Source organism: Sminthopsis crassicaudata, chromosome 3 (genome assembly GCF_048593235.1).
Source record: "Sminthopsis crassicaudata isolate SCR6 chromosome 3, ASM4859323v1, whole genome shotgun sequence".
Lineage (NCBI taxonomy): Eukaryota > Metazoa > Chordata > Mammalia > Dasyuromorphia > Dasyuridae > Sminthopsis > Sminthopsis crassicaudata.
This window is the reverse complement of record NC_133619.1, coordinates 267,913,745-267,939,902: the sequence shown is the minus strand read 5'-3', so window position 1 is coordinate 267,939,902 and position 26,158 is coordinate 267,913,745. Positions and strand designations below refer to the sequence as shown.

At 37.8% G+C, this 26,158-nt stretch overlaps 1 protein-coding gene and 1 long non-coding RNA gene across 12 annotated transcripts in view; one reads left to right on the top strand and one right to left on the bottom strand.

Annotated features, from left to right (window-relative positions):
* EPCIP (exosomal polycystin 1 interacting protein) overlaps window positions 1–16,234 on the bottom strand; it is a 40,059-nt gene extending 23,825 nt beyond the window's left edge. For 2 of the 11 annotated variants that reach the window (XM_074300743.1, XM_074300750.1), the window contains exon 1: window positions 6,253–7,024. The gene's annotated coding sequence lies outside the window, so the exon portion shown is untranslated. Of the gene's footprint in view, window positions 1–5,952; window positions 6,037–6,252; window positions 7,025–7,457; window positions 7,622–13,707; window positions 13,884–16,184 lie in introns of those variants that run through there. The other 9 variants (XM_074300751.1, XM_074300746.1, XM_074300744.1 and 6 more) reach the window with 9 other exon arrangements.
* Window positions 1–22,152, top strand: part of LOC141559487 (uncharacterized) — a 55,338-nt gene extending 33,186 nt beyond the window's left edge. The window contains exon 3 of the long non-coding RNA XR_012487434.1: window positions 21,646–22,152. This is a non-coding gene — a long non-coding RNA (uncharacterized LOC141559487). The remainder of the gene's footprint in view (window positions 1–21,645) is intronic.
* Window positions 22,153–26,158: the final 4,006 nt, after the last annotated feature.

Genomic DNA, 26,158 nt, shown 5'->3' with positions numbered 1-26,158 from the left:
AAGAACATTGTACGCAGCAACAAAAAAATTATATGATGATCAATTGTGATGGACTTGGCTCTTTTCAGTGATGGAATAATTCAAGGCAATTCCAAAAGACTTGTGATCGAAAGAGCAATTGTATCCAGAGAGAGAACTATGAAGACTGAATGTGGATAAAAATATAGTATTTTCCACTTTTTTTGGTGGTTGCTGTTTGTTTGCTTGTTTTCTTTTCTTTCTCATGCTCCACCTCCCAGCTTTGGATCTGATTTTTCTTGTACAGCATAATGAATATAGAAATGTTTAGAAAAATTGTGCACATTTAATCTACATTGTATTGCTTGCTGTCTATGGGAAAGGGTAAGGGGCAAGGAAGGAGAAAACTTGAAACACAAGGTTTTGCAAAGGTGAATGTTGAAAACTTATCTTTGTATGTTATTAGAAAAAAACTATTAGAATAAAAAAATTGCCTTTGAGAGGTAAAACTGCTTGCTTTATTGTGATGTGTGTCAGGACAATTTGCATTGTATCTTTATGGACTTCAGAATAAAGTTTGCTTGATAGCCCAGAAATCCACTCCAAGTCTTAGTAACTTTTAAAGAGTCCCATACCTCTTTGGGCCTTTTATGAATTTGATTTCTTCATGAACTAGGGGCAACTAGAGCACTCTGTCTGGAGCAGGAAGACCTTAGTTTAAATCCAGCTTTGGACATTTACTAGCTGTGTGACCTTAGCTAAGTCACTTAACCTGTTCACTTCAGGTTACCTCATCTGGAAGGAGACAATAATAGCATTTATTTTTCGGGGTTGTTGTGAAGATCAAACGAGATAATAATTGTAAAGATAGCATAGTGTCTGGCACATTGTAAACAACATGTAATTGTGACCTATTATTCATATTATTATTATTATTATTAGCCTACATATCTTAATGAGAGATGGACTGACTCCATGTTGAATGTCCTTTGTGTTGCATTGAGATATTTTTATTGGAGGAACCTAGAAGAATTTTTATAGGGAGCAGTTTGGTTTCTCCTCTGAAGGTGAGATGGTAAGTTCCAGTCAAATTAGGTGCCCTAATTTTTTTTGGAAGCTTTGTTGGGATCATACTTTCTCTGTGCAAAAGAGTAAAAGTCTTTTTTTTTTTTTTTTTTTTTTTTTTTTTTGCTTTTCCTTTCTTTTTTCTATGCTGTCTTTGTGTTAGGAAAAGTAAAAAAACAAGACTAGCAGTAACTGAGAATTTTGAAAAATGTGTTTCTTGAAATAAATAACCTTGTGTTTGGAGGTGAATTATAATTTATAGGCCCACCATATATGTTAGGACTGAACTCTCACCGAAATCTGCTAATTAATGCTCATGTTGTTTAAGAATTGTACCAGATAGAGGCAGCTAGGTGGCACAGTGGATAGAGCACCAGCCTTGAATTCAGGAGGACCTGAGTTCAAATATGATCTCAGACACTTAACTCTTCTTAGCTGTGTGATCCTGGGCAAGTCACTTAACCCCAGCCTCAGAAGGGGGAAAAAAAAATTGTACCAGATGGACTTCCATCAGATTCTTGGGGAAAATTTCAGAGAGCAATATTTGAACCTTCCCAAAACACTAGAGAGCTGTCTAAAGTTTAGGACTAAGGACAAATGAAGCAGAAACACCCAAAGTTATTTGCTGTGGACAGTAAATATTTAATTAGAGAGAAAATGTAATGGAGAGAATTGATCAGAATGCCCCTGTTTAATTGATTCTTCCCAGTCTGATAGAAAGTAATAGGCAGGCAATAGAGATAATGTTAAAATCTTAAAGTACAAAGAAGATATTATTTTGTTAATCATTTATGAAATATGAAAAAAATTCTCTGATCAAACTAATGAAGAAAGGGAGCTAGCTTTTGTATGATCAAAGACTAGCCATACTTTTTGTGGCTCTTTTAAAAGTGAGACACTCTCTGTAAATATGAGAATGTTAGGATCCCCAGAGCAAGACCACCCCTTTCTTTTTTCTATTAGGAGTCACCCCGTTTTCCAGAGCTAAGGCCAAGCAAGCAAGCTGTGTCCTGAGTTTGACATAACAGCAATCCTTTATGCTCACCCTCTGGATGAATTCTGCTGACATACAATCCCTTTATATCAGTTCCAGATTCTCCCTGAGCTAACTAACCAAGCACTGTAGGACCCATGTTCTGGTCAAGAAGTCCTGCTATGAATCAAACTTCTCTCACTGTTGCCATTGCTCCTCATTATCAAGACTATAGCTCACTGCATGTCCATTGCTAAATGTATTAAGATTTAATCTCACTAAAGCAGCTCTCCTTCTAGAGAAGGCTCTGACACATGTGTCTAGTTTCTCTCTTCTGATGGAATAAAGGAAGCTTTTTGCTTATGACCACTGTTAACTCTTTGGTTTTACTTTTTTATTTTATTTTTCTTTGTTATGGTAATCTATATGAGCTCTTTGGTATTTTCAGAGTTAACAATAATTGCATAACTTCTGTGACTCTTAGGCCATTTGTTTCAGACTTGACAAGACTCAAAACAGGTTTTATGGAGTTCTGTGGAGTATAAGCTCTGGCAATAGAGAAGAGAATCAGCTATGCAAGAAGAACGTAGATTTTGAGAGAAATTTGATCCTTGCTTTTTGATGGGAAAAGTAGAAATCTTTCCCCCTTCCCACTATTGGCCATGGGATCTTGCAGTAGTGCCACCCACCAGTAGGAGAAATCAAGCCCAAAATAATTAAGGAATTGAAGGGTGAAACAGCTTTAAGAGATCAAGAAGAGAGCCCACTAGGGAGACTTACATGAACTGATGCTAAACGAAGTGAGTAGAACCAAGAGAACATTTAACATAGCAACAATAAAGTTATGTGATGATCAACTATGATGATTGTGGCTCTGTTCAACAATGAGGTGATTCCTATCTGTTCTAATAGAGTCATCTATACCCAGAGAGAGAGGACTATGGGGATTGAATGTGAATTACAACATAGTATTTTCACCTTTTTTGTTTTTTGCTTTTTTCCTTTCTCACTTTTTCTCCTTTTTAATCTAATTTTTCTAGCACAGCATGATAATTGTGGAAATATGTATAGAATTGCACATGTTTAACCTATATTGGATTACTTGCTATCTAGGGGGAATGGGGAGAAGGGAGGAAGAAAACTTTGGAACACAAGGTTATGTAAGAGTGAATGTTGAAAAACATCTTTGCATGTATTTTGAAAATAAAAAGTCATTATTAAAAAAAATAAAAAAGAAGAGAGCCTACCCTGGCTATCAGTAATTGAGCTACAAGAGAAGTACAGGCCTAGGGAGCCCAGTTAAGTGTCTTGCCCTGTGGAGATTCTTTACACAAGGAGTGCTGCATAAGGACACCATGAAAAAAATAAGAGACTCCAATAAAGATTCCAAAAGACTTCATAAGTCCTCATTGTCAGATATATGAATTGCTTTGGCCACATTATATATTGCCTATGTGGCATTTTACTAGTTTGTGTCTACTTTTCTGACAGTGTATGTAGCTATGGGAAAATGCAACCCAGGTTTATTGGGGAGCATTTCATTATTATCATTCACATGATACCATTTAAATAAAATACTTTGCTTTGAGTCCTTTGTAGCTCCTGGCTGATTAATAAAGGTAAGCATATCACAGGCTTATTTTTTTTCAGGGTATATCCATAAAATACCTTAAATTGCCACTATTCCCAGCCTGTAAGAATGAGTTAAAGGAGGAAAAGTAACCTCAATGGGGCATTATATATTGGTAGAAATGGATGTTTCCTGAAGGACATGGATTTTCTCAACTCAGGATATAATTATAAATAATGATTTTTAAAAATATATAAATATGGCTATCTCACAGAAAGCAAAAAAGAAAGTGACAGAGATGGTCTTAATCTGTGAACATTCTGCTAACCTTCCATGAAGTATGAATTTCTCCCTGTTTGCTCTAGAGGAATAGCTTGATGTTTGCCCTTAAACAGTAAACTTGCTAAATTCTGCAATCAGTCAAGGCCAGGAGCAGCTTTGTGGAGTGTGACCCCTGTCCCCATACCACAGGGCAGAAGGAGTGGGAAAGGATTTCCTATCTTTATTAGATATGGCTGTGGTATTGCTCCAGGTGGACACAAAAGGGAGTACAAACATACATTTTCTCTCTCTCTCTCTCTCTCTCTCTCTCTCTCTCTCTCTCTCTCTCTCTCTCTCTCCTCTCTCTCTCTCTCTTTTTGCTGAGGGAATTGGGGTTAAGTGACTTGTCCAGGGTCACACAGCTAGGAAGTGTTAAGTGTCTAAGGTCAGATTTGAATTCAGGGTCCTCCTGATTTCAGTACTGGTGCTCTATCCACTGCACCACCTAGCTGCCCCACAAAACATACATTCTCAAGAAAGAAATAGAAAGGGAGTTGAGTCTCTGTCTCAATGACAGAGAGCACTTTCAAGAATCAAGGATCTCTGGCAGCAAAGAAGAGAGCGGATTATGGACACAAGAGAGAACTAGAATTGGCATCTGAGGGTTGTACTTCAGGGAGGAAAGGACTCTGAAAACCTAACCAAGTGACTACATAGCAGAGACACCTTGTCTGGGATGGTGATGTGAGGATTCAACAAGTAGAGAAAGAATACTGAGGCTTTGAAGAGAGGAAACCATGAGGCCCTTGATGATATTTGTTGCCTAAATGTATATAATGCATTTATACTCTAAATTTTGTGTTTATTCTCCTGGAAACTGTATATCTTTTCTGGGCCTCATAAATTAGAGTTTGGGGGATCCAAATACTGAGATACCCTAGAATCCAGCAGTAATATCTGCCCTCTGGGAATACGACTTTCAATTCAAGAGAAAGAAATATCCCAAAGGGGTCACTACATTTACAACAATATGTTTTCATTTGTTCTTCCTTGGGTTCTCCAGTGATTGGCTATAATATATATATATTCATTTACTCAATAATCAGTCAAAAAACAAGTAAAATAAACAATATGTGCCAGATATATGCATTGAAAGAAGTATGTCAATAAAATAATTATTAATGGCAAAGTTATATCTTGCCTTTAGGTGATTAAAGGAAAATTGTGTGTTGAAAAAGACATCTGGAAATCCAAGTTAGCTGTTGAAAATGACTCATTTCCTTAGAGTTTGTTGAAGCTGTTAGTCTCAGTTATATGCCAGATTTCTGACAGAATGAAAACATCTCTCTTCTTCTAAACCAGTTGCATCGTTTTGTCTTTAGCGAAGAAATTTTTTTTCCAGAGAAAATAGTAATAAGCATCTTCCTTATCCTTCAGTTAATTAAAACATACACACATGACCTGATGTTGTTTTTGGTGGTTAGTAAAGGATTTATTTAGATAAATAATATGCCTACAGTTTATGCTATTGAAGCAGCTCCTTTCCTTTGGTAAACAATGATGGAAACTAATTAACTGAATTTTTGAATACATCTTTGGGCAAGGATTTTGACTGAAAAAAATAAGTCTTAAAAGAGCTCTTTTCTTTCCTCAGGCAAATATGATTTTTTTATTAAGATTAAAAAACAATTTAAAAAACCACTTGAACTACTATAGCCAAATATTTAGCTAAATTTCCCTCTAAAATATTTTGAATATTCATGTAGCAATCATTAGCTTTTGTTCAAGATGGAAGCATGGAAGGTTTGTTTTTTTCTTTCAAGACTTCCATAAGAAAAATATCAGACAGTGATAACTCTTTTTAATCAAGGAGAGACAGAAGTTTTAAAAATGTAAACCATAACCTAATTTTGTTTCAATTCAACAAGCACTCCATAAGCATCTATTATTTCCTAAGTCACCATGCCAGAGTTTCCATGCCTGACACTTGAGTGAATTCTTTTTAGTTTATTGATTGACCATCTATATGTTGGGATCTTTGAGCAATTTGGAAATCAAATGATATGAGCTTCATTTAATTTTTGGTTTCAGGTATGAAGTTTAAGACAAAAAAACAATTACTGACCTTTCCATTTTCTCTGTTACCTCCTCCCTGGGTTCTATTTTAAAGGCAGCTTTCAAGAAGAAACACTTTGTCTGTAAATGTAAGCTATTTAAGCATGACATGGTGAGAATGATATGCTAGCTTATAAAAACTCACATTCAAGTAACAAATTGTCCTGTGCAAAGAGAGAGACGGAAAGGAATGAATCCTAGATCCAGGAGAAAACTTTCATATCTTACAGAATGAATAGGAGATATAAAAAATGGTCCCAGTTAAAACTAGACACACCTTTCTGAAAATAAGAAGAAAGAAATTACTTACTTTTAAGGATTAAAACTATGGTGCTCCCCTTTTTCCCTTGGAAGTTTGGTCTGACCATTGAGGTTCCATTCTGGCCCTACAGCTGGGTAAAATCTTCAAGGCTGTGTGGAATGTGTGGTCTTGCACTTGCTGTTGGTTTATGCTAACAGAGGGCCAGCAGCTCTATTTGTTGCCATGACAACCAGGAAGGAAGCCTTCAGACTTCAGCCTTTATTAAGCACCCAGAAGGATCAGTACCTGTATTATTTTGAGCTTGGGTGTGCTCAACTTGAAAGTTTACAGGGCAACAGGGGAGGTGGTTGTGATAGGACAGCCTTGAACAAACTCACTTTAGTACAAGAAAGCTTACTTAACAGGAAATTGCATGATTAATTTTGGAACACTGAAACTCCTGACATGTTTTCCTCATATGGTTATTTCTCTCTCTGACCATTTGCTTTCTGAATTTTTATGCATAGTAAATGTCTGTTCTCTAGCACTAATTCCCTCACATTGGAAAAGATTAAATGCTTTGTAGATTATGCCTAATGCCATCACTATGGATCTGCCGACTTCTTTATTTCAGTTTTTTCTAGTTTCTTATTTCAATTATATGACTAGGCAAACATTCTATTTCATTCACAATCTTTTCTCAGTTTTTCTTCATCCTATATAGCTCATAGAAAGTTAGAGCTGGAAAAGAATTTAAAGGACATTTGTATCCACCCATTCACCTTAAAATGAAGAAAATGGGTAGCAGAGTGATCATGATTTGTTCAAAGTCACAAAATCAATGTTTTCTTTTTAAATGGACCAGAACCCAGGTTTTTTGACTTTCAGGTCACTACTCTCAAATGCTTCTCAATATTTAAGAAACAAAGCTTCTCAAAAAATCACTTGGCAACAATAAACGTCATTTCACATGTTTTGCTGGAGTTTTATTTTTATTTGGTAATATCGACTACATTACAATTAATTTTGCCTTGATTTTTCAAGGTTTTTTCCTTTTAAAAAACAACACAGGCAACTCCCTGTGATGATAAAGGTCTAGCCAAATAGCAACACTTGCAAGTGTAAAAAGTTAAACATTTACAGTAGGATTTCTATTTCCTCATGTTTTAAAGCACTTGAGGTTACTCTGTTTGTTTTCTATATATTAGCTAAAGTAAGCACTTAAAAAAAGTTGCTTCAAATAAGAGTGTTGGAAAGAGTAAGAAGCCACTTACTTGCTATGTGCCTGTGAGCAAGTCATTTCTCCTCTTTAAATCTCTGTCTTCCTCTTCTAAAATGAGGGAAATGCAATTTTTACTGCCTTCCTGACAAGATTGTTCTGAGGAAACTGCTTTATAGGCTTTAAAGTTTTATGAAGCCGCTTTGGGGCGGGACAGAGCCTGCTCTCCCATAACGACTACGGGAAATGTAGATTGAAGCTTGGACAGAATGACCTCTATGTGAACTAGATGTGGAGGCTAGAAAACAAGCCAATAAAATCTGGCAGGAGGAAAGCCGGGAGAGAAGGAGAGACTCCATCAGAAGAAATAGGACGCTGAAGGCTGCAGTGGTCGGCTAAGTCTTCAGTCCCCAGCGCTGACGGGGAGAGAGCAGTGGCTAGAGGAGAGCCTTAGACACCGAAAGTTAATCCGAGCGTCCACCAGCAGGCAGTAGGGAGGAATTCAACTGTCACTATCCCAACTTGTTTGTTCGCAGTCCGACCTCTGGGTATATATAGGCTGTTCCTTTTTATTGTCTTACAACTTTTGTTGCTATAAAAGTTGGGTCTACAAAGACATGCCTTTGCTTAATGTGACTATAAATGGAGACTAAGGATGCTAAAGAGAGAGCAGTTCTGAGAAGTATTTTAAAATATTTCTCAGAATATATAATATAGGATCCCATTTCCTGGCTTTTTGGTCTACGAAAGACCACCTGGAGGCAAATTTTCAAGCCGTTTATTCTGTTATAAATTTGTTATAAAATCCAAAGAGCAGAAATGAAATGAAGCCTGAATCTTTTTTTTCCCCCTCAGACTACATGTCTGTCCCTCAGACTATATGAGCTGATCTTTTATTTTTATTGGTTGCAATAACCAAATGTAGGAGAGAGCCTGATAGGCCCCCACAGACTCATGGGGGAGGAGGGGAACACATAGTGCTACAGTGACACCTGGGTTATAGCTTTATAAATGTAAAAGTTGCAAGTTCCATCCTGGTGCCTTTCTCTTTTTTGGTAACTGAAAAAAAAAATGTGTCATTTTAATGGCTGTGATGCTGATGGTTATTGCTAAGTAGGAAAGTGGGAAAGACTAAAGAAGGCTGTAGGGAAGAACTTGATGAAAGGAAGGAATAGTAACTAGGAAAAGAGAAGACAGGAGGATTTTCACCTTTATCTTCCACTTGGGCTCGGCATAGCGTGGGGTGGCAAGCTTGGAAGACTATATAGAGTTTTCCCTTGGCCTTTGACAATAGTGTAGGGGAGGAAACTGTGTATGTGAGCTATGAGAAATGGGAAAGAAAAGCAGGAAAGAGTGAGAAAGGGAGGAGAGGAAAGAGACAGAGAACCAGAGACAGATCTTCCTTTCCTTTCCACAAGGAAAATCCAGGGACTATCAGGACAAAGTAACAGAACTAGTGGGGGAAAACTTCTGCTAGAAGAACCCTGGTACTTGAGACTATAATTTTATGATTCTTAAGTCTGTATATATGTGTATGTATGTGTGGGATGAGATTGAGCCTAGGTACCAAATGATGAGATTGAGGAGAGCAATTGACACCAAATGTTGGGGTTCAATCATGTGACAAATTCACAGTGACCTCTTTGCCAAAAGGTAGATTTATTTATGAGGAGAAGTTACAGGTGAAATGGAAAGGTAAAATAGGCACCAGGAATGGTAAATATGAAATAGATTTGGGAGACCATATAGTTAGCAAGGAAAGGACAGGTTTGTTCCTCAGTGGAACTCACAATTAACCAGGAGAAAGGGTGGGAGTATGCTATAAACTGTCAGGCTAAATCCTCAATGGAGCTTAACATCTTAAAGGAATCAGGTAGCTATAACAAAGAGAATGACACTATGAAGCATGGGAGAGGCATGGGGTAAAGAGAAAGACACATGAGGAATAGAGGAGGGAATGAGAAGAAAGAGACCATGAGACAAAACATTGGTGGGCTAATCAGAAAGGGATTCAGCAAAGATAGTGGGGACCATAGGCAGATTTATAGGGGAGTTTAATCTTGGGGAGTTTAACATAACTTGGGTTTCTGATTGGATACAGTAAGGTGGTATTACATAAGACCTCCACAGGGGTGGGGACTCATCTGTCAGTACCCTTTTTGCTTGCCTCAGGGAGTAATCTTATGGTACTTCGCCTTTTTCTGCCAACCCCACCTAGTGACCCAGGACCTGTGAATGTGTAATGTTCTGACTAGCTTTCTGAGAGGGCCTTCCGACCAGCCTGGGTCTCAGCAAAATAATCACCATGAGAATAGTCAGGCATCAAGTCCAAAGTCTTTATTGTCTCCTTCAGTCTCCCAATATGCAGCAGCAGTCTCAGTCAGCCAGCCAGTCAGCAGTCTGCACATTTCAGTCTCTGCTCCTGACTTCAGTCTGACTCTGACCTCTTAAATTCTCTATTACAGTTAAATCAATCATAATGAGTATAAGCCAATCATTATATCACTAAAGAGTCAATTAATATCTGAGTTAATATCTTGTTGTAGGATTAAATCAGTCATACTGAGCCTTAAGTATACCTTTTCAGAGTTCCTGCCCTCTACATATATGTGTGTATGTATGTACATGTATTTATGTAATAGCAGGTCCCAGAGCCATTCTTAGTGAATTTATTGTTTATGAATATCAAAAGGCCATAAATGCTTTTATATAGTAGGCAGGTGACATTATTTCCTGGCTTTAACCCACTCATCTATATGGAAAAAAACAGAAGCAATACTGGAAGCAGTACAGAGAGCCAATTATTAAATATTCCCTGTAATCATCACCCCTCAGCAAAAAAAAGCTATAAATTAGGACTCAATTTATTGTTTTCTTGTCTAGAATTAAGAAATAATGCAGAAAGTCTTAATATTGCAAATTGCACTTTAAAATTACATCACATGTTTAACATATATTGGATTACTTGTCATCTGGGGAGGAGTTGGGAGGAAGGGGGGAAAATTGGAACACAAGATCTTGCAAGGGTTACTGTTGACAAATTATCCATGCATGTGTTTTGAAAATTAAAAAGCTTTAATAAAAAATTCCCCCCCTAGTCTTTTTTTTTGGGGGGGAGGGGGAAGGCTATCATGATTTAAGTCCAAGATCACAAAGCTAATGAGAACCGGAGGTTAGATTTGAACTCAATTCCTCTTGACTCCACTCTTTCCCCACCCTTCTGCTCCTCAGTCCCAGCTGTGTCTCCCAGACAGCCTCTTATTAAATATTTACTGGATTTAAGCTTCAAAAACCGAGGGACTAGCTAGCTGGTTTAAAGAGCTTGGCACCTGAAGTTAAGCATCCATTGCTAGGGAGATAAGAGGTGTCAGTAGCAAATAATCTTGAGGGAACAAGGCAAGAGAAACCAAGAGGAGAGATATTTTTTGAAGAGGTAGAAGAGATGGTTACCAACCAGAGGTTTCTGGTTTTCTAAAAGAGCCAGAAAACAAAACAAAACAAAACAAAAAAATTAGAGGTTTTAAGCTAGTTTAGCATGGAGGCTTGTTATCTGTTCTTTCCTTCAAGGAAATTATTAGCAAGATTTTCAGTGGAATGAAAATCTATAGGGAACAGATCAGTACCCAGAAGACCAGTGATCAGAAAGTAGTAGTTAGTGGGGAAGAATCCAGAAGATCAGACAATGGCAGAAGACTATGCATCTGAGCAGTATGCAGCAGAAGTTAAAAAGCCAATATATGCAGGTCTGGAGGGAAGTTTATAATGGTATCATTAGAAAATATCAGTGAACTTTAAGTATTTGAAGCATAATTTGACCCTCCATGCATGTATATTGGTCACATATTTTCTCTGAATCAGTTCTTCTGGGATTGTATGTGCCCTTTTAAATGTGTTCCCTACAAATACTCTTTCCATTTGTAATATATATTTGCTGAGAACTGTGGGATATACCCCAAGTTTATAAGAGACATTTATGGCTATTTAGTATACTATTTCATTAAATGTCTTTGATTTATACCTCTTGTGTTCTCTGACTGTCTATGGGGCTCAGAAATTATGGTTTAGGAAATATAGACCCATAGAATATATTAAACATAAGGTTCACTGTGGGAGAGCTAGAGAATTGATTTCCCTAAATGGGACCTATACATTGTTGGGTCTAATAGTTGCTCACATCTAGAATTTCCATTTTATTTTCCTTTTTTAAAATAAAATCTTCTTTAACATTATACCTTCTTGCCCACTAATGATCTTATCATACAGGGAGGAGTAACCATATATATATGTTACAAAGGAACTAGGTAGTGCAGTGAATAGAGCACATATACCTAGGGTGAGAAAGAATGGAGTTTAAATTCGGCCTGAGACACATACTAATTATGTGATCCTGAACAAGTCACTTAACAGTCTTATTTCCCTTATCTGTAAAATGGGGATTATAATAACTCTTACTTCCCAGGGTTGTTAACTTAAGTTAAAGTGAGATCTTTGTAAAGTGCTTTTCAAAACTTAAGGCACGATCTAAATGCTATCATCATTATTGTTGAATCCTTGTCATTGTCACATCAGCCCTGACATGCTTCCTGATCAACACACAGAAGAACACACATATAAGCAGGTTAACAATATATTCAGGGTAGAGTGATACCTGTGCATGTGTGCTAGGGAGGAAAGGTGAAGTTGAATAAAAACGAGATGCTATTTCCAGAGGATGATTAAACTTCTTCTGGGATTCAACCTTCTTACTCATTGTTCCTAGCTACAGTTATATAAATAAAATATATAGAAGAATTCAACTCTCTTCTTTGTTATTCATAATCCTGTGAATTAGAACTATTTTAGGTCTTAAAGAAAGAATTTGGGAAGCGAAGATGATTAATGTCTCCTGCCTGCATTATTTCTTACATTTTTCATTTTCGATTTAATTTCATTTGCTCTGTTTGGTTTCTTCCTCTATCCCACCCCTAATTCTCCCCCCACCAAGATAAGTTCATTATCAGGAAATTCATCACCATGGAGATTTCTTCAGCTTTAATACTAACACCTCCTCAGTACCTTCAGTTGCTTCTGTCCCTCAAATAGGAGGCCTGGAGGGTAGGACAAAAGCCCCTCCCATAATCTCTCTTTAAGGAGGGCTCTAGATGCCTGCCATCTCTTTATTTGCCAGCTACTTCACTTGGATTCAACTCTAACATCATTCGTGCCCCCATACCAGTCACCTTCCTTTTGTATATTGTCCTTTCACCATAGAATGTAAATTCTTTGAGGCAAGATCTATCATTTTCTTTCTTATTTATATCCCTTGCACTTAGTCCAGTAACTGGCATGTATTAGGCATTTAATAAATGTTTACCATATTATATATCTGGCAGCAAATGCCTTTCTGAATGAGAGATTTGTGTGGGGGTAAGGAGTGGTAAATTACTATTCATATTAACTAAGGAAAAAGATTTCACACATAAAATGTTGTATATCTATCTAGTAAGATTTTTGGAAAGATACTATTTATAGCTGATAGAATTTTAGGATAACTGGAGAAAGAGAATGCAATAAATGTTCAAGTCTGCATCTCAAGGGTATTTTTATTATCAGATTAGTGACCATTGAAATCAGGTTGTATGTGCCTCTTTCATCTCAAGTGGAAATATCAGTAAATCAGGGGGAAAATAGTTTTCCTTGGGAGCCATCTCTTCATAGGCAGAGACTTATTAGGGGAATCAGGGAGGCCAGGTGGTTGGGCTGAAAATTTTAATTTCTGGCATAGTCAAAATTTGCTGAATAGTGCTAACATCTCAGAGATCTGAGTGAGTGATTTTGAATGTACTATTCCCATTTTAGAATAGACTTCTGGTGTGCCGTATCTATCTTGTTAGAGGAACCATTTGCATCATTCAATTCATAACTGGCATTTCCAGATGCAAAATGATTGTATGGCTCTGCACCATTTGTTCTGGCAAACAATTAACTTTTTCTTTTTCAAAAGTAGTATTAGGAATGATTGCTTTGTGAAGATTGAAGGTCCAAACATTTTATGATCATTTGTCCTGCCCATATGTAGGTATGTGCCAAAAGGTTCCACTAAACCTGGTATTTATGGACAAAAATATCTAAAAACACGGGCATCATGAGGTTATAAGGATTCCAAAGGCTGCTGGATAGCTTGCTTTAGGTCTAAATCCCATTTGAAAGAGGCAGACTTCTAAGGAAAGTGGGAACTGTGTTATCCACATGGAGAATGTAGATTTTCCAAAATTCAGAGTCCACTAAACCTCTGTGTTCCCTTTTAGTTGGGGAAATATACATACCTTGCTCTGAACTGGTAAATTCAGAACCATCTGGGTTCTTCCCATCCATTATGTTCCCCCAAGCTTCCTGAGTAGAATAGATTCTGATTTTTCTTAGGGTTGATTTCCTGGTTTTTGTTCATTAGGTAAGCCACCATCCAAATCTTGGGCTTTGGCCCAGAGTAGACCCATCCAACCTATACAACACATCATTAATATAAAGATTACACCAATGCCCTCAAGAAGAGAAGGCTTTTTTTCAGGCCATCCACAAGAAAGTATTGTGCTAAATGCTTTTTAGGGGAAAGGGAATAAGCATTTATATAATGCCTTCTATAAGTCAGGTACTGTGCTAAATACTTTACAAATATTAACTCTCTTGATTCTCATTACAACCTTGGGAGATAGGTGCTATTATTTTCTTATTTTACATTTGAGGAAACTTTGGCAAGCAGAGGATATGTGACTTTCCCAGAGCCACACAAGCTAGAAAATATTTGAGGTCACATTTGAACTCTGATCTTCCTGACCCTGTTCTATCTACCATCTATTAGCTGTTTCTCATGGACAGAGATACCACATCTCCTATTTTCAGGGTATATTAGGATCAGTATTTTCCCCGGGCACCACAGCCCCAGCTTCTGCTCAAACTTGTTCAGTTATTTTCCTATGCCTTTTTCAGTCTATGTGTGTGATCCATAAGTGAAGCATGATTTTTTTTTTCAGCTGGGATCCCTCCAAGAAGGGAGGGGGTATAATTATTCCCTAGTCAAGCTGGTTATGAGATGTGGTAGATAGCCTTCACATACAAACTATTAAATCTATTTCTTCTAGGAAGTTTATCACCTCCTCTACAAATCTCCAATGGAAAACAGTTGCAATACGAATTCATCTATATGGAACCAAGTATGCATAATTCCTCATCTTGAGCAAAGTAGAAATCTTCATTTGGGACATTTAAATGACTTAAATGTATGTTTTACATACAAACTGCATATTTATTTTCTTAGAGCCATCCATGGTCTTCTCTGCTTTCTCAGCAAATCTCTGATTCTTTTGGATTATGGTCCAAGCCATCAATGTTCTGTTCAGTGACTCATTATGTTGCTATTTAAACCTCTCTCAACCTCCCCAGATATTTAGTGTTGAAAGCCTGCTTAGCTTCTCCTTCTCTCTGTGAAAGAAGTTATAGGATGTCTAAGATAAGTTTTGACTTTTTATTACCACTATTTCTGAATAGGGGCTTCACTTCCACTCTCAATCTAGTTCTGATCTCAGAAGAAAGTCACAATCTTCTAATAAAACCTCTGAGTCTTGAGTTGGAGACCATACTTCTTACCTATAATCTACCTCTATCAGCATTACATTACCCCTTTCACTGGCGCCACTATGCTCCAAAAAATGCCCCATGCTTTCATGATAATCCTTAAAAATGAAATCTCAGTGTCTAGCTCCTGAAAGCATCGGACCAGCATATTTGAAACTTTTTTTTTGATAGCAGTTAAGAACCTCGGTAACCATTAAGAATAACAAGGAATGGTAGATCTGTTACAAATCAAGGCTTGATTTATTTTTTGTGTAGACTTAAGAAAGTGATCAGAAAATGCTATTAATTCAGATTAAAGTAAATCCTGCTTAATAACATACCACTGTATATGTATACCTTTCTTGTAAGTCATATGGATTAATTTGCATTCTTTTTTTTTTTTTTCCTGAGGCAATTGGAGTTAAGTGACTATCCAGGGTCACACAGCTAGGAAATATTAAGTATCTGAGGCCAAATTTGAACTCAGGTCCTCCTGACTTCAGGGCTGGTAGGCTTTATCCACTGAGCCACCTAGCTGCCCCTAATTTGCATTCTTAAAGTGATGGGGGTTGAGGTCCCTTTAAGATTCCTTTCTGATTTCCAAACTCCCCTCCCCCCCCATGGCTGAAGAAGCTAGGATCTTTTGATTCACAAATCCTGGTCAAAAAGCACCCTTTTGAATTCCAATGATATCCAGGCTTTTCCCAGCCCCCACTGGATCTGAGCTAACTTGGGTTTTCCCAACCCTCACAGTTTAAACCGATTGAATTCTATTCAATGCTGACCCTGGCTGAAAACCCACCCGGAGCCTGGGACTTCACCCACCTTCAAGATCACCAAGAGCCCCCATTATAAAAGGGGCTACTTTGGAGTCCACGCTTTGCAGAAGTCCTAAGCATGGCATCCTTATGTCAGTCATGTCAAGGGTTTCTGTCCACCGGACCTATTCCGGTGCCCTTTTATCTCTACCCTCAACTTTACTAACTAAACTTTACTTCCAAATCCCTACAATAAACCTTTTTATCAATCTAGGTTTTTGGGCCTGTAAATTCCTTTACAGGGGACTCTGTGCAGTCACGGTACTATCCTTGCACCGACCCAAAAGGGGTTCCTCCTTTCCTAACTCTCATCAAAAGGACAGATGATACTTGCAATTATAAAAATCCTAAATAGCAAACATATCTTTACATACCTTTTTGGAAGTGTTGAGGGCAGTAGCCCCTTGATATTCCTTGTTTGATCTACAACTTCCTTTGGGACTTGGACCTTTGATACAAGATCTGGTCAAACTAGTTTGGGCTTGTACCCAACCCCCCACTGGATCTGAGCTGGCTTGGATAAAGCCCGCCAAAAATCTGGCCTTCAAGGAATTAACCTGAGCTCCGCCCCATTACTTCTTCAAGCAGATAAAAAGAGCAAAGCTAGAACCATCTTTGGTTCAGAGATTTGAAAGATGCCAGCTAAGATGCTTGCATCAGAGATTCTCTGTCCCCGCCGCTTTGGGGTGTATCTTCCTCTATCTAATGCCTTTTACTAACCAGACTTTAACCTTGCTTCCAAACCTGGCAATAAACATCTTTTACCCATCTAGGTTTTCGGGCCTGTAAATGAATTTACAGGGGACTCTCGCCGCCACTAGACCTGACTTAACTTTGTATCCTTGCGCCGAATCCTAAGGGGGTTGCAAGGGGAGCTCCATGTGACTCCCTGTACCCTGAATCCTGCCACTAGACCTCACTTAATCCTATTGAGATATATACCTCATTATTAGGTATTTATCTCATGATTTGGTTCAAGTTACCTCATCATTTTGAGGTTTCCTATTACCTCATCAGAAGGGTTACTTCAGCCCCCAAATAGACATTTTGGAATAAATTGCGGCAGTCATAATTTTTCTGTCCCTGTCATACCTGAGGACATCAAATTAGCCCCAAGAGTAATACATCTGTTTTCTATGAGTTACCTTGCCAGGAAGATGCACTGAACAAATAAGCTTGTTGCCAAAAGGAACCAATTGCAGTGAGCCAAAATCTTATTTACTTGTTCAGGCTTTTGCTGGCGTTTATTGGCTGACCTTGCTGAGTTGTAAACCTTAAAGCAGCCTAAACCAGTCTTGCATTCAATTGTTTCTACAAAACATCCTGTTTCTGTGTTCCCTCTGTTCCTAGAAAAGACAGTCCATTTCTTTCCCCAGCCTTGTCCTAAACCTCTCCTTTGTGGTTTCTAAGCATAAATTATCCACACCTCTCCTAAGTTCTGAATTTGGTTGTACTTGGTACTAGCCTCTTCCTCCTAATAATAATAAAACTTCTCTGTTTTAAATTCAGCTTGGACTTCTCTGCTATTTGAAGGATGGGCTTCAACTGGTTGACAGACATGAGAGAAAAAAGATAACAGCTTGTCGTGGTGGGAGGATTCCTAATCAACCCCTGCATTTGCTCAAGGCTACAGATTCCAGGGGTAGACTTGATGAATATATACAATTAGAACTCTTGAATAAGATATCTGATACTAAAGCCACATAGGCTTGATCAAGGCTGGGGACCATCCCAGGGCAAATGTTTTGAATGTCATCTGGGCATCTTGGGAATTATGGCTTTTCTTCTTTAATGTAGTAGAAGATGGAGGAAATATTGGATAATATTTAAAATTGGGATATAAAATCAAACAGTGAGAGGAGCTTCAGTGAAAGGCTGACTAGAGTAGTGCTTAGCAAAGAGAGAAGTGGGAGCTTAGTGATTGGTTCAGTTTAGAGAGAAGCAAGAGATGTGGATGAGGAGATAGATTGGGAAGAGAAGAAGTTCACATGGGGTGGGGAGTAGTTAGGCTATCTCTGGGAGAGCCAGCATGATCCATGGCAGGTTGATGAGATCGAAACAATACAACTGAAGGACTCTTGAGTGAATCCAAGTGCCTGAAGGATGTCTTTCTTCTACTCTCTTTTTGATCTGTCCATTTAGACAGAGCTGTTGGGAAAAACACTCATCTTATTTTCTTAGCTTCTCTAATGTTGATACTTATTTGTGAGCTTAATACCCTTTTTATGAATAAATATTTGTTGTTTTAGAAATACATTTGTTTCTATAAATGTGTTATTACTTGTGTCATGGGATATCGTTGTGCATGCTCAAATCACCTAAAATGGAACATGCAAATGGAGACATCAAGGATCTGATTCTGAGAGAATAAGTTCTGTGCTTCCTACCATGTGGGTAAATGACAGCACCCTTTTCTGTTGGCTGCATTGCCAGTGCAGTCTGCAATTTTTTTTTTTTTTTTTTTTTAGTTCTAGAAGCATGGGCAGAGTCCACAGATCTGGATTCTAGAACCACGAAGACCTTGGAGACAGAATTCCAGACAGGATGTTCCTGCTAGCCCAGAAGAGAAACTCAGAGAAGCCTTGCTGCAAGCTGAAGTGGAAAAAGGGGAGATGGTTGGATTTAGAAATTGGTGGGACCACAATGTAAAGGAATGAAATGAATCTGTGAGCCTAATCCCTCTCCACTCCCCAGAAACTGAATTAGTGTAGTGTTAAGGACCATGCTTAGGTGAGGGGGCAGGTCAATTCTCTGAGAGCTTCCACAGCTGTGAATTATAACACTTGAAGGAGTTGCAAAGCAGCCTTCACAGATGTTCCTTGTGGATTGGGAAGAGAGAAGAAGAGAGAGGTCAGACAACACAACTGCCTCTCAGGCTCCTTATATCATCCTCCTCCTTTCACATGAAAAGATCCATTCTACGGTCTGAGTTAGACCTTCAGCAGTCACTGGCAGATGGCTCCCATATCACAAGTGTAGGGTGCATTATATTCCTCCATGTTTGTTTTATTTGCTTTCATTATGTCTTTGAAATAAATATTCTTTTGTAAAAGCTAATCTGAATGTTAAATGGAGCAGGTAACCCCTAAAATTGGGGGAGCACTCCATCCATGAGGGCTTGAGCAGATTGGATATCTCCTCCCCCTTTAAAGGGAGTACTGAGGATCCTATTAGAAAGGGTACAGTATAACACATCAGGTCTTCAAACAGTGGGGACCAGGATTGTCACTGTTACATCTAAATCAGAGGGTATTGGGGGTTAACCCTGGGGGGTTATTTTACAGACTATGCTATAAGACCCTTTTGCCAGAACCAGGGAAGTGAGGGGTGGGAACTAAGAAGAGTTATAGGAAAAAATCCTGACCTTGGGACTGTCCTCGAGAACTGGAGGCAGAGAGTTGTCAGTACTAGGTCTTTCTATTTGGGAGGAAGAGCTGAGAAGACATCTCTCATTTTCCACAGTGGTATCTAGTGTTACCCAGTGTCTCAGCTTTTTTGTTCAATAGATGAATGGATCACTTGGGGGAACCCTGTACATATCCTTTGGAGTCTGCATGAAATGATTTTAGAGACTGTTCAATAGTTGCCTACAATCCTTTTTTTTTTTAAAAAAAAGCCTTTTATTTTCAAAATATATACTTAGATAGTTTGCAGCATTGACTCCTGCAAAACCTTGTGTTCCAAATTTTTCTTCCTACTCTTTCCCCTAGACAGCAAGTAATCCAAAATATATTAAACAGGTGCAATTCTTCTATACATATTTCCACAATTATCATGCCATACAAGAAATATCAGATCAAAAAGAAAAAAAATCAGAAAGAAAACAAAATGAAAGCAAATAACAACAACAAAAGTGAAAATATTACGTTGTGATCCACACTCAGTTCCTACGACAGTCCCACAGTCCTCTCTCTGGATGCAGGTGGCTCTCTCCATCACAAGACCATTGGAACTGAAAGGGAAGATGAAAAGTTTTCATTTGTTTTTAAAAATATGATGGAAGGTTTCACTAAGACCCTAGAAAATCCATACAACATGATTATAACTTTGAATCTAAATGTTCTAGTTTGAAATAGAAAAAAACTCATTCCATAATCCTTGACAGAGGAGGAGAGATTTGCACTTTGTGGCAGCAATCCATGATCTTAAGGGGTATGAACATGGACGAGGACATAAGTGAGTAATGACATATAATTACATGCCAGGTAGTAAAGAATTCAAGGGGGGCAGCTAAGTGGTACAATAGATAGAGCACCGGCTGAAGTCAGGAGGACCTGAGTTCAAATCTGGTCTCAGACACTTAATACTTGCTAGCTTTGTAACACTGAGCAAATCACTTAACCCCAATTGCCTCAGCAAAAATAAAAAAATAAAACATAAAAAATTCAAAGAACTTTAAGGAACAAGTAGAATAGAAAAAAAAGGAAGTAGAATTTGGAACGGGTGATATAATTGTTCTGAATATTGAAACATCTCTATTCTAAAGGCTGAAAAATCTCTAACTTGATGGGGGAAGGGGCAATGTTAGGGTGTTGGAGAATCTTCGAAAACTTCATTTTCTTTGAGATAAAGACATTAAAAGACATTTATGCAAAGGAAAATTGTGAAAGATAAATAATGGATTTGAGGGACCCCAAAAAGAGAGGGCTCTTCTCATGATATTATATATTCAGGAAAATTGGCTAAAATTTAATGTTTTTCAGGCAAATGAATTTGGAGCATGGGTTTGTGGTTGTGTGTGTGTGTGTGTGTGTGTGTCGTGTGTGTGTGTTTGTGTGTGTGTATGTGTGAACATACATATCTATAACATTACTATTTAAATATGTGTATAATACTATCTTATTTTCCATTTCCTGCTAACTAGAACTATTGAAGGCTGCAACTGTTTTTTATAATTTCAATAGTATTGTTAATCTTATTTTCTTTGGGAGAAAAAAAAGACATCAATTTTATTTGTCGTCTCCGTGTATGTATGTGCTTATTCAAGAATTCAAAGGAACTTATGTGACCCTAGGGAAGTACTATCTCAGAGTTGGTAAACAACTGGTTGTTAGTTGGTAAATAGCTATGTGGCAGATAAAGCTAATTTTGATTAGATTTTTGTTTTTACTAACAACTTGATAAGTCTTTAATAGCACAAATTTAAGTGGAGTCCATAACTTTTCTTTTCCTTTAGATGGACCCTGGATATAATCACTGGTTTAGTTTGGGCACCAGAAACTAAGAAGCATCAATTCTTCCTACAATCTCAGGAGAAAGAGATAAAGAGGTGATTAAGGCAGGAGTAAAGGAGAAAGTCCCATACTAAGCTGGCCTAACAGGCAAGGATACTGATAATCCATGAGAATCCTGACTCCAATCTGGTCTGGGAAGGGGGATTTAGGAGAACACAAACAACTGGCCATTACAGTGATAGTTGGTGCTATTATATAAAACATTGGTATAACATGGGGAAGTAGTTTTCTTTTTAAAAATTTCTTTGATGAAAGGGGTATTTGAGCATCTTTTCACTTAATTTTTTTTCACATGGTTAATATGTACATGTATATTATATCATGTCATCATATCACATGGTTTATGTGTTAATTTTGTGTGATTGTATGTCCAATTGGTTGTCATTTTTAGACATGTAGTTAATGTTTGCACTTGCAACTAAAATTTGGTCATGTTTTAGAAACAGACAAATCTCTTCTACCTCCTTCATTTAGAAATATTAAGAAAGCATTTTGAAATTACCCTAATCTGAAACATGGATTTACAGGATAGAAAAATTTTATTATCTTTCTTTAACTATTAATCCCTAAATGATATCTTGCTTTTCTTTCTCCACCTTAGGCCGGGAAGGACTTCTTCCTGAAGGAGAATACAGTGGTACCTTGTATTTGTTGTTAATTGGTTCCAGAAGGCACTACAAGTGGTGAAAAGGATGAGTACCAAACAATTTTTTCCCCATAAGGAGTACATCTACAATCTACAGCCTAACCATCCCTCCCCACTCAATTCTCCAAAGGAGAGAAAAGTTCCAGTTGAGGAGAAGCAAGACAGCCCAGTCCAGCCCAGCCAGACTCCCTTCTTGATCCAACTCACTTTCTGAGAGGAACATCTACTTTTATACCTTACTGCTACCCCATGCTGTCCAAGCTCCATTAGAAGGGTGGGATGTGGAGGCAGAAGTTATGGTCACATGCCCTTTGCTGTCTAGGGCTTGGGGCTAGGGCTACTAGGAGTCCTGGGTCCTCTGGTGCTGCCATTTCCCCCTGGGCTCCCACCACAGCTGTTCAAGCTGCTGCCACTGGTTACTCTCCTTCCGTACTAATGTTTTGGGAGCTGGGGGACAATACCCTTAGCCACATCATCAGCCACGTGGTCCTGCATGAACATTCCCAAGACCTGCTCATTGATGTGTAGAATATCAGTATTAGGGGTTCTAACCTGATTATCCAGTACACCTCTACCTTCCCTGGGGAAAAGCTGCCCATGGCCAATAGCAATAGCAGTGGCAACAGGGGCTGGACAGTATGCCTGACTACATTCCTACTGCTCAACCAAGACAACAATAAAGTGCAATAAATGCTGAATAAGTGTCTAGTACTGAAGCATTTTTTTTTCCTCATCGAACACCAAATTTGGTGAGTTTCCAAGTAGACAAGTGTCAAGGTACCACTATAATTTGAATATGGGAAGGGGTCCTTCAACCCCCTTTCCCTAGATCTTGATGGATTAAGTTAATGATTAGACTAAGATCCCTTTAGTGATTATTTTTAATGAGCTAAAAAGGAAACCTACAGAAGGAAACAAAGATAGAATGGTTTGATTCTGTAAGGGTGTGCTGAGTTTAAAGTGGGTATTTTGGGATAAAATAGACTGTTTACTGAATCGTTATCGAATCTCTGGGTACTCCCTAAATTTTGACTGTCAAATTAAACAAGCATTTATTAATTGCTTTAGTATGTGTTTAGCACTGGGGATACAAATACTGAGCCAAAAAATAGTTCCTCCTTCAAGAAGCTTAGACTTTTATGGGAAACAACACAAAAAAGAGAGCAGAAAAACAAGGGGATGGGAAGAGAAGAGGCATGATGGGAATCAGGAACTTGGCTGGGAATTTCTTCCCATTTGCCATTTGAAACCCATGCTTTGTCTCCTCTTTCTTTCTTTCGTAGTTTTGCTGCTCTCTCTCCCAGAAGTCCCTCAGTTAATCAGGAGACATGTCTACCTCCCTGATGCAGCACACAGAATCATAGAGCTAATCTTCAGGGATTCCTCAGGGGAAAGCGAAATAAAGAAACATGGATATGACATGACTCTTGGATTGGGAGAGGAGAAAGAAGGGAAAGGACAAAAACAATCATTATCTGGCATCTGTTCCTTTGAATTAAACGTTCACTGATCTGTTCAGACTCACTTCTCTCTCTCTCTAAACACTGGCCATATCTCTCTACTCACTCCAGTCTCTCTTAAACTTCTACTGCATAATACTGCAGCTCATTCTTACCTCTTACAATGCCCTTTGTAAAATTTCTCTTTTGAGCAATGGAAAGTTATCAAGTGCTAAGAAATCTGAAATAAGATTTATAAGAAAAAAAATTACTCTCAAATTGGTACATAGACAAAGCATATGAATAGATAGTTTTCAGAGGAAGAAATTCAACCTATCATAGCCATCTTTTAAAAAATGTTTGGGGCAGCTAGGTGGCACAGTGGATAGAGCACCAGCCCCTAAGTCAGGAGGACCTGAGTTCAAATGTGATCTCAGACACTTAATACTTCCTGGCTGTGTGATCCTGGGCAAGTCATTTAACTCCAATTGCCTCAGGGCAAGAAAAAGTTCTAAATTACCATTCATTAGGGAAATGCAAATTACCTCATGCCCATCAGATTGGCAAAGTTGACCAAAAAATAAAGGAAATTGACAAATGTGGCAGGGACTGTGGGGAAATAGATAATGTTCTGTTGATGAGCTTCTCAGTTGATTGTAAGCCCCCAAAGCATTTTTCTATACATATCCTTTGATCCAGCAATAGTACTAGTGAGTTAATACTTTAAAGAAATTAAAAAGGTCTGGGGAAGTCTCAAAGGATCCATTATAAACAAAAATATTTATGGCAAAGAATTGGAAATTGAGGAGATGCTTATCAGTTGGAGAATGGCTGAATAAGTTATAATATATGATATAATATTGTGCTATAAGAAATAAAGCAGAGAGACACAGAAAAACTGAATGAATGGATATAAAGTGAAGTGAGCATAACCAGGAAAATAACTTCGATTTATGGTATAACACTAATATTGTAAAGACAAACAACTTTGAGAGACTTAAGGAACTCAAGCAATGAAAATGACTTGGGTCACTAGGTGGGATTAGCAGAGAAAGCATGAAGAATTTATTACTCCCTGAGGCAAGCAGGGAAGGGCACTGATAGGGATCAGCTCAGTCTTATAGGTCTATCCCGTAGAGGTCTTGGGTAATCCCACCCTTCTATATACAATTAGATCTCAGACCCCTGAAGTTAAATTTCCCCTATACATCTGTCCCTACACCATCTTTGCTTAATCCCTTTTGGGTTAGCTTGCACAGTGTTCTGCCTCATGGAATCTTTCTTCCCATTCTCTCTCCCAAGGCTCATGTGTCTTTCTCCTTGTTATAGCTAACTAAATCTTTTGTGGTGCTAAATTTCTTTTAGGATTTTTACCTGCAAGTGAAAAGTATACTCCTGCCTCATAGTATATTCCCATTCTCTTAGATAATTGTGAGTTCTGGGGAACTTGTCCTTTCCTTATTAACTATATGTTCTCCCAAATCTACTTTATGTATACCACTTATGGTGCCTATTTTACCTCTTCATTTTGTCTGTAACCTCTTCTCATAAATAAACCTATCTTTTGGCAACGTGAAGGTCAATGTGAATTTGTTACCTGACCAAAGCCCAATATTTGGTGCCAGTTGCTCTCCTCAATCTCATCATTGGTGCTGAACCTCAAACACATCATAAACACCAACTAAAGTTATAGAGAATTCATAATGAAACATGCTACTCATCTCAGAGGTGATAGACTCAGAGTACAAAATGAGGCATAATATACATACATACATACATATATATATATGTATATATATAATATATATATAATATGGTCACACAATACACATATATGTATAAAGTGACTCAAATTGCACTTTGTTTCTCTATATCTAGAGATACAATTGTCCTTCCATGTCAAGATTGTCCCTATCATAGTTTTACTATGTTGTGAGTCAGCAAAAGAAATTGAATGGGAATTTTTGAGGAGTTTTATGGAAGCTGAAAATGATGTGTGAAGGATAATAGAGGATACAGAAAAAGTTTAGAAACTCAGAAATGAATATAATATATGTATACTATTATATCAATCCAAATTTCATAATAAGGTACTATAAGCACCTCATAAAAAAAGAAAAAAATTTAGACATCTCTGATATGAAGGGAGAACCATATGTTTCTCTCTGTCTGTCTCTTCTCTGTCTTTGTCTCTCTCTCTCTGTGTCTTTATATATATGTATATATATACATGCATTTATAACATATATACATATATATGTATGTATGTATACATATATATATATACACACAGAATTAATGTGGGAATTTGCTTTGCTTTTATACATGTTTGTAATAGAGGAAAAACAGTGACTCAAAGAAATATTCATTAATCAGTGGATCAAACAAAAGTGAAGTTTTGTCCTCCCTAAAGTTGCTTTACCCCTGGTGTGTGTGTCTTCTTTGAAGACGGGGTAAAGGGAAAGAATTCCTTGACATTTTTAGGAAGGGAAATTGGAAATAGAGATGTGTTGACCAGCTGGCTTCATCTGAATACTTGCTGCTTCCAAAGTCTTTTTCTCTCACTCCTTGGTGGAGTTGTTCCCGTACGTGTCAAGAATGAAGAATGTCTCTCCTCTCCAAAGGTATTGTGTTAATTCTGTCCCTTCACACAGACAAGCAGCCTAGAGTCATCATTCTGTCCACCAGTTAATGAAGTTTTATTCAAAATGCTCCAGTCTTGGATAGAAATCTGGGTTGCAAATCGTGTCTATATTTCTCAGTAGAGGTGAAATTTCTCAGTAGAGGTACCTCAGTAGAGGTACAGGGTTTTAGGCAAAAATGATAAAACAATACATAAAATAAAAGAACAACAAAACATAGGAAGGGAATAAAACACTAGCTGTCTGAGGTTAAACATGGGAAAGTTTATTGAGAATATTAACTGGTCTCAGTACAACTTCTATATTAACTCATTTCTAGTTTCCATGTTAAATTGCCAGAAATCTTGCTGCCAGGGCAGATAAAAATCAGAGTTATTTTGACTATTG